Source organism: Siniperca chuatsi, linkage group LG17 (genome assembly GCF_020085105.1).
Source record: "Siniperca chuatsi isolate FFG_IHB_CAS linkage group LG17, ASM2008510v1, whole genome shotgun sequence".
NCBI classification, from domain to species: domain Eukaryota; kingdom Metazoa; phylum Chordata; class Actinopteri; order Centrarchiformes; family Sinipercidae; genus Siniperca; species Siniperca chuatsi.
In genome coordinates, this window is record NC_058058.1 from 20,334,948 (window position 1) to 20,344,818 (window position 9,871).

The following is a 9,871-nucleotide window of genomic DNA, read 5'->3' on the forward strand; positions in this document are numbered from 1 at the left end:
ATCATATGCAGTACAGTGTCAGGAAAAGCAGGATTTTGGTTTTAGGAAGCATTGAGTCAAAAAGGGCAAAGAAAAGCTTGGACAAAAGGGCAAATAAACATAAGAGCAAAAAATAATGCAGCTATTATATAACCAGGCTGATGTGCTAGTTTGCCTTTATAAGCCTTTTAGGTGAGGATATGATTTTATCTAGTTAGCGTTGCAGTGACACTTGATACACCCAGATTTAACCTGCTACTACATCTAAAAATATTATCAGTCTTCAGTTTAAACCTGTAATAAGTGATTTCTTGCACACTTGGGGACAGCAGAAACAAGCTGTAATCTGCATATTATCACCTAAGTTGATAGAGTGAACAGTTGCCTAATTACACGTCTAGCAGATACGTTAAGTTGTGTTTGTGTCCACCCATTGAATGTAAATCCAATATTCACTCTCCTTTCAGCTCTGTTTTGGTCTCTGCTAACTCCTGAGAAAAATATCTGGCTCTTTAGCTGTTAAATGCTCCACTGTGTACACTAGCTAGACGCTAACTGCCATTTGGTGCTGGGCAGGTAGTGTACAGTGGTTCTTAAGAGCTTTTTCACTGAAAACAGCTGCCTGCTGTGGCCGCAAACTACACTATGAGAGTAGTAAGAATGAACAAAACAGTGAAAACCAAACCAAAACAGTGAGCTGAAAAAGCTCAGCAGTGCTGAGAAGGACTGCAGAGTTGGGTGATAATTCTCTGCGAGTTTGTCACTACGAGCAACTTTCAACTTTCACGTTATATGTAGTAATTAAATAATTAATGATCTATTGTTAAAAAAAAATGATTATGGCTGCTTTAAGAGTCTCATGATGTTCTTGATGGAGTGCTACTATTTGAGCTATAAAGTTTCTACACAGCAGTTATAAGAACTCATGGATCATAGTTAGAAACAAAATATGTATAGCGTCAATCCAAAATGATCAGTACTACCCTTCCAAAAGCTCACTCAGTCTAATCTGAGAACCTAGAAGGTGTTTCTTTCTTTCCCATTTTTGCATTTCGCTAATGGACTAAGCTTGTTAAGCTTATCTCATTCATTGTGTCGTCTCTCACAACTCCAGCACTGACTTACTCGCTGACTGGTGTAACTATTAACACTACTGCCGCTGCCCTTGCATCATCGAATCTCATCAAGAGAAAGTGCAGACTGAAGAGAGGCGGGGGCCTTTGATGAATAGTTGCCAGGGAAACACAGCCTCTTATTCTCATGGAAACACACAGTCGGGTACTGTTCAGGGTTATCAATCGGTTGGATTGGATGGATGGACTATACTCTCCTTAATCTCCAGAGTGTGTGGGACACCAAAGCATTGACTACTTGTGGGGGTTGAAAACTACACCGTCCACTCTTAGAATTACATGTCCTCTACCTTACATAGGGACCTTTATTTTGACTGTGTGTTCCCTTCAAGTAAACTGCCTAATGCTTATTGATATCTCCTCTCAGTGAAAGGGCAAAGGTCAAGTATTGCACTAGATGCTGAGGTCAAGAGGTCTGACTTTGCTTGTTAGAGTTTTCTACCCATTGACCTTTAAAACTGACATGAATTGGTACCTAAACTGTGTCTCATATGCCAACACTGAAAGGCCCTCAGAAACTCTTTTGGCTACAGTGCATCATTAATGAAAAACCAGCTCCATGCAGCTGTTGTCATAACTATTAATGGATGTATCAGATCAAAGTGAGAGCAGACATATAATTTTACTCCAGCTTCAGGGCCCTGACTACACATTTTGATGGATTACTATTTTCAATTCTGCAAATTAGTTGAGTGCTTTAGTTTGCCGTTTAAGCTCCATGCCACCTGTTTGCTTTCTCAGCACTGTGCCATCTGATCCCTACACAAACTTCAATTTCCGTCTCTGTACTTGCTATCCAGCATGTGGGTTTGAGATGCAACTGCATACACTTTGATCAGATTTAGTTAATCTCAGTCACACTTAAACTATGATTCAACTCAGTTTTGATATATTAGAATACAGCCCAATCACACAGGATGCTTAGTAATATAGTAGAAGATCTTTTTGATACAAGTGCTGGCTTAATGCTCTATATAGTAACACAAATTTAGTTTGTTTATACAGATTCTTGACAAATGAAACACCAACATAAAGTGTCTCAGTAAAGAGGTGCCCCTGTGGCTTAGGGGTTCAGATGCGGACCATGAACCGCAACGTCCCTGGTTCGAATTCGGCCTGGGACCTTTGTTGGATCTCTCTCTCTCTCTCTCTCAATCGGCTGAGGAAGTCCATAATATGTGGATGAAAGCTTCAGAAACAACAAGCTGGATTTTGTGCTGAGATTTTTTTTCTTTGGTCAAGCATCTTTAGGATTTCTTTGCAAAGATTCTCCAAATCTGTGTGGAACCCTACTGGAGGGATGAACATGATTCTTCCAAAAGATATTCCCTCATTTGGTGTTTTGATGATGGGAGATGAGAGTGCTGCCTAACACATCGCTCCAAAATCTTCCATAGCTGCTTAACTGATCTGAGATCTGGTGGCTTTAACGGCCATAGCATATGATTCACATCCTTTGTATACTCATCGACCTAGTCAGTGAACACTTGTTTTCCTTTAATTTGTCACTAGTCTGTGTGAATACAGCTACAGTGAAATATTTAAAGTCAAAACTAATCAATCAGGTTCCAGGAAGACTTTGATATTGGCGTTACCACTTGGTGAGCCCCATCATGAATCAGTGTCATGCTAATCAAATATTAGGCTACTCTGCAGTCTCCAGAGAGCAGATACTGAAAGAGAGGTCTATGCAATTGGAGGGACAGTCTTTAAATATAGTTGCTTTTTCAGCGACTTCCGAGCCGTATAAATATTTCAGAAAGAGGTGGAGAGCGAGTCGGGGGTCTGAGGGGGAAAAAGCAAGAGATCACAAAGTCATTGTATGCAGACATCTGTCTGTTTTGTTTGGAGTCTGTGGTACTCAGCTCATGTTAGTTCTGCTTACTGAACAGGTCCTTCTTTAAAAAACCCACTGGTGATTATTCCTATTCTCGCTCCCTCTCTATCTCTTTCACTCTTTCTGAACCTTTCGCCTGCTCTCTCGACACACCCCTCTCTCCACCCCCTGTTCACTCCAAACCCCTCTTTTATGCAACCGTTCATTCACTCGTCTTCTCACCGCACACCCTTTTGACCTCTTACTCTGTTCGTGTCTTTTATATCTTCCCTCTGTCCTTTCTTTCTTTGTTCTCAGCATATTCTCCCTAAAGGAAGAGACGAGTGCAGGCGGCTGCGGTTAAATCACCAGCTCATATGTGTGTTTTGAGAGAAAGGAGGGGGAAAGAGGAGGATGTAAAGTGAACTAAACATCCTCTGTTTTATTCGGAGAAAAGGTGTTTAACCACTTTTTAAGGCTGACATAAATTATATAATGTACATTGTTGTAAGTGCTGTCATGTTGATGCTGGTGGTAGGTTGGAAGGAAAATGGGTGATCACACATTGGAGGTCAGTTTTGTAGAAGAGTAGAAAGGAGAGGAGAGGAAAGGAAAGAAAAGAAGAGGCTAGGAGAGGAGAAGAGGCGTGCATTGACAAAGTGCTACTTTCAGAAGTGTAATGGGAGGTGGCAGTGTCAGACCCAGCTAGACCATCGCTAAAGATGGACCGGCGATGGAATGCTACAGCCAATTTGCCTCAGCACCACCCCCACCACCACCACCACACACACACACACACACACACACACTGACACACATTCATACACAATTATAGATACTGCCTTCCCTCGCTGAGGTGAGGAGGGAAGGAGAATAAAAGGGGAGAGTGTGAGAGCGAAGGATGGATCGCCAGAGAGCAAAATAGAGATGGAAATGGAAGGAGGTGGTTACGATTCTTCAGCACCACCCCTCCCCCCTTTGCTCTCTCACACTCACACACACACATAAATGCACACACTGGCTGAGTCTGAGTCCAGCGCAGCGCACGGTGCCTCATGAAAGGGCGATTGCAAATGAGCATTGTGATTCTGTGCTGCGAGGCTGACAAAGAAAAAGGGGAGGATAGAGTGAGAGGCAGAAAAAATGACAGAGAGAGAGAGGGCATGGTATGTTTAAGCTGTACTTGAATCCTATTCATTGTGTAACATGCTTCAGTATGATCTTTTTTTCGACTGAAATAAAGAACTGGGGCAGCAACTAAGGGATTTCATGGCTTATTTGCTCAGAGGTTGATAAAAACTGAGCTCTAATGTCTCTATTGTGTAGATATTACTGAAGGTTTATATCCATTAAGTGCATTTGCATTTGTTATATACAATATGCAGTTTGCCAAAGTGTCTAACATGAGAGATTCTTGGTAATATAATTCAGTTTCACTGCTCTGTATTCTTTCTTTTCACCACCACAGAGATTAATAAATGTCTTGTATTTAATGTAGCCATTAATATTTGAATGCCATTATTTGGCTCAAGGGCATTTTGAACCTTGTAAAAGCAAAGTTGGAACAATGACAACCTTGAATTTCAGTTTTAAGAGCAGTTTGCTATCTGATCTGGTGTATAGTGAGGTCTTGTTTTTTTTATTTGTGATGTGGGATGCCAATCAGCTACTATCAAAGAGAGCGTTATAGGCTTTTAGGGGTCTACATGCACTAGCTCATGATGTGTGTACATGCATATGTGTGTGTTACTGTCATTGATGTGACTATTGTTGCACCCCCTTTCCTTGTCCTTCCCTGACCTCCTGCTATCTATAAACAAAGAGAGGAGCGATATACGCCTGTACAGCCAGCCACTCTTTGTCCCTGATGGACTGCTTACACACTGCTTTATATGGGTCAGGGCAGTGTGTGTATGAGTGTGTGTGTTTACAAATTAAGTTAATTTCATTGGGATGAAAATAAAATGTAATTGAGTTGAATTGATTTAAATGGAGTTGTATGTTGTTTTGTTGTTGAATTGTGTGTGTGTGTGTGATGTGCAGATGCCTGTATGTACAGTACGTGTGTGTGTGTGTGTGTGTGTGTGTGTGTGTGTGTGCATATTCACCTGAAATTGAATTGAATTGATTTGCACTGAGCTGGTTTAAATTGAATTAAACATGTGTTTGTGTGTGTCTGTGTGTGTGTGTGTGTGTGTGTGTGTGTGTGTGTGTGTGTGTGTGCGTGCGTTCACCTGAAATTGAATTGAATTGATTTGCACTGAGCTGGTTTAAATTGAATTAAACATGTGTTTGTGTGTGTCTGTGTGTGTGTGTGTGTGTGTGTGTGTGTGTGTGTGTGTGTGTGTGTGTGTGTGTGTGTGTGTGTGTGTGTGTGTGTGAGAGAGAGAGAGAGAGAGAGAGAGAGAGAGAGATCTGAGTGTAAAACAGTGAGCTACTATAAAACAGAACATAAAGGCTTGCTGGGACATAAGTCTATTTACACAGTCATTCACTGCATCCTGTGGGTCAGCCACTGTTCGCCTTTCCTTTCGTTTATACCTTTACTGGATTGATAGTACAAACACAAACAGAAAACATTGCAAGTCCCCATTACATAAAACTCATTACATTTTGCTGGATGAAGACTTGGTTTAAAGAATATTAAAAAAGCTCCAGAGCGATATTGGAAAACAAAAATGGCATTGCTTGACTATGAGTATTACTGAGTTGAAAAACCTTTTGCTTTGTCTTTCATAAAACATTAAAGAAGCCTCGTTCCAGACCTCTGAATCACTGTCCACATCTCAGATATTTAAGCAGTTCCAACAGGTTTCGTGTTGTGCTCATTAACGTCTGTTTCCCTGATTGAAAAAACAACTGAGCCAATCAGGGCTGTGTAGGTGGAACGATCTTCCAGTGCCAGAGCCATAAAAATGGCTACAAAATGACAACATGCATGGGCAAGGTCGACACAGCTGTACAGGGTGTTGTAAGTCGACTTGTAAAAATAACGCCTCTTAAATTGTGATAGTTTTTCAATGTGAAAAGCATTAAGTTAACTGCTCCTAGCAACCAATATTGCAGCTTCCATGTTGACTGAAAATTACATTGGCGGGACAGATACGTAACTCACTGCTGAAAACAGAAAACCGCTAACATGAACAAACTAAAAACTAAGTCGCTGTCAGAGTGAACAATGAAGTGAAAATGAAGCGGTTACCAAGTCTGACTGTCAGGCTCACAGTAAAGTACAGTAGATTATTTGTATATTAACAGCAAAAAGAGCATACTGTGATAATTATGTAGTAGCCTACATACTGCATACTATTACTATGTAGTGTGGAATTGGGACACAGCATCAAATCCCTCGGCCGCAGTACATGACCACAGAGAATGAATGAACGGGGTGACCTCTGACCTCAGCTTGACTTAGAATCTAGATTCAGCTTGGTGCTTCGAAGTCGTCCAATACATACCGGGAAGAGCCAGTGTGTCCTTGATGGAGGCGATGCTCCATCACACTGTGCTGCAGTGTGACTTACATGGCAGAGGATGCAATGTTACACTACTCCCTGTCCCACTGGGAGGGGCAGAATAGCAGCAGCAGCTCTCAAATATAGGAAATTGGCTGCAATGTAAGGTATGGGCTTAAGCTGGCGCAGAGAAAAAAATAATTGATGGAACAGGATGAGAATGAACTAAAAAAAGTCGGTTTGGGACGTTTTAGTGGATTCCTGGTGTGAACGTTTGAGATATTGGCTGTTTTTGTGGTTTATTTCTATCCAGTGAGTTACATTCCTATTCGTTCTTTGTTGTTTGATGTTAAAAAATGATATATACTGTTGATAAATCCTCACTCCCTCAAGCTCAACTAATTAGTGAGCATGTGTGTGTGTTCATGTGCACAGAAAGGGAAAAAGATAGAGAGAATCTATGTGTATAGACCCACAAGCCTGATCAAACACTGAACACAAGTATGGTTGCCAGCATACCAGTGTGCCCACAGCAGATCTGGTATACACACATGTGAACAAACACACACACACACACACAGAAAGAGAAACAGATAACAAATGGGGAAATGGGTCCTTGATTTCACACAGAGTAAGACAAAAGCAGAAATTTAAATTTTAGCCTGCAAGCATCAATTTTGCCAGCCTAAATGACAATTTCCATTCGCATGTTTCATAGTAGCTAGCTAGCTAATAACCGTAAGCATCATGAATTGACTGAAAACTCAGACACTGTGTGAATAAAAACAATGTTAAAGGGTCTTAAATGTGCACTTGATGGTCACATACTGTACATGATATCATACTTAGAAAAGATGAGCTACATGTTTCCAAGTGGTGCTCACTGCAGAGCCAAATCAGCTCCACCTCTCTGAACCTAGCAAAGCTCCATGATACTGGTTAAGGTGAGGTAAGAATATCAGGGTGAGCCAATCAGAGGCAGCGTAGGGCTGGTCATGCCTTTGCCACCCTAGGAAAAAAGATATAGCTTGGGCCTCACTGATCACTGTACAAAAGTACAACTTTATAACCTTATTCACTGATTTCGGTGAAACTGGATCATATTTTATGGAGAAAATATTTTCTAGTTTTCCCTCTGATGTCTTATGGCTGCTCAGCTTCAACTCTGTGATTTACAGAGTTTCCTGATGGACCGATAGCTTTACTTGTTGCTAAAGTAGCTAACCGCTAACGGCTGCTAAGTGTAGCTGCCATTAGCGGGCAAACACAGCCTCCGAGACGGACAAGGAACACAGTGCCAAGGTGATTCACGGAGTTTAACTGCTTCTAACTGTAGTGCTGAGTAAGCATGGCTAACCAAGCTAACAGCACTGACGTTAGCAGCAGTTAGCGGTTAACTACTTTAGCAACAAGAAAAGCTATCCGTCCAACAGGAAACTCCGTAAATCACCTTGGTACTGTATTCCCTGTCGGCCCCTGTCCGGCCATGTTCACTGAGAGGCTGATCAGCCCTGAGGTGCCAGGAGCAAAGAAAACCACCATAGTATTGTATTCCCTGTCTTCAAACTGGCCTCTGACGGTCTTGGGGTGTAGCTGAACCTAGAGGTGGACCCGGACTAGGTCAAGCTCCACCCATTGGCTCTGCAGTGAGCAACCTCCATGTTCCAGCCAAAAAGTCCTCATCCTCACCAGTTGATGATCCATGTAGAAGACATGGAAATAAAGGATCAGCATTGTTTTTGTACTGGTGGGTAGAGCTTATTAGACCCAGTATTACATACAGTACAGTATGATACAGCAAAATTTCAAGATTAGACAGTTATTGTGCTCTGACATAACCCTATTTAACTTACAGAAAACATACATGAAGGTTATGAGGGTTATATTTATGGTTTATTGGCCGTAATTTGAAAATACATGTCTCACTTTTAATGTTATACAAACCAAAAGGCTTTGAGGATGAGGAATCAGCTAGTGAACCGGACATGCTAACGCTTGTTAGAACAGAAATCCATTCTTACACTTTTGCTCTCATGTTTTTGGTTTTGAAAAGGCTAAAAAAAAAGACACCATCCTCAAAACTCTTTGGATACTGAGTATTGTTCTTACTTGACAGACCTGCTGTGCCTGGTTACGGTTGCTAAGCTTTGATTGGTGAATCACCGTTCAGGCTGATCAGCAACATAGTCAAACACACTCTTCATCATGACGTCACTAAATGCACTCTGTCATTTATTCATCTCAGATAGTCAAAGTGTTCCTCTCAAATATATTTACCTTAAGCCTCAGTAACCAAACATTTGGTTATATTATCCAGCAGAACTTGAGAGAGCTGAAGCCTCAATTGAGATACCATCACTAAGTAGATAATTTGCCTCTTCACTTATTACACACTAATTGCAATACTGTCTCGCTTCCTCTCCTCCTGCTCTGCTCTCTTTAGCCTCCATCAACCTAAATTGGCTTCACCTACCCACTGAATTGGGGATATTGATCTTGAATATGACCAGAGGGTGGGCATTTTGGCTGTTTATTGACGTTAGTGGACAGCAGTTGATCTGATCGACAGACAACAGGCCATGATACTGTAGGAAGTCCTCAGAGAGCAGATCGGAAGTAATCTGATTACATCCAGAAAATCACCATCTCCTCTTTTATTGCTATAGAAAGAGGGAGTTAGATAAGCCAAGTCATGTCTGGTTAGAAGTAGACTCGCAGGGGCAGGAGAGAATTCTCTGTGGCCCGTCTCTGTGTCTTACTGGATGTAATATTACACATTTCAAAGAATTTCAGCAGGACACCCATAACAAGGATGATAACTGAAAAGACTTTTCAGTAGTTTCCACAAGTGCCACCCAACACTGAGAGTTAGGTAATATGATCTAAGAGTTTTCAGATCTTGGCTCCCTTGTCACGGTGAATTAAATCTCACTGTCTCCTAAATCTATTTTCTCACTGATTCAGTGGGTTAAATGAACGAATCCCTCATTTCGAAACTTGTTAGGCAAGTTTTTTCATCAAGGTTTGAATCTTAAGTCTCATTTCTTGTAAAACAAGTGGAATGGAGAATCAGAAAATGTCTTTTTCTGTTAAATCACCTTTTCTAGAATCAGGTTTTTTACTGTCAACTTTAGAGGATCCTTGGTCCTCTTTGTTTCAGGATACTGACACACAAGTGAGATTACCTTACCAAGCAGAATTTGTCATTTGTCTTAAAGGAATAGTTCGACATTTTGGGAAATATGCTTATTTGCTTTCATGCCGAGAGGCAGGTGAGAAGATCAGTGCCACTCTCATGTCTGTAGCCCACAGTAAATATGAAACTACAGCCAGCAGCTGGTTAGCTTAGCTTAGCATAAAGACTGAAAGCAGGGGGAAACAGCTATATGGCTCTGTCCAAAAGTAACAACATCCGCCTACCATCACTTCGAAAGCTCTGTAAATAACACATTATATCTTGTTTGTTTATTCCGTACAAAAACCAAAGT

At 41.2% G+C, this 9,871-nt stretch overlaps 1 protein-coding gene across 3 annotated transcripts in view; it reads right to left on the reverse strand.

Moving 5' to 3' along the window:
- Positions 1-9,871, reverse strand: part of fam49al (family with sequence similarity 49 member A, like) — a 33,269-nt gene that overhangs the window by 18,643 nt on the left and 4,755 nt on the right. The window lies entirely within an intron of this gene.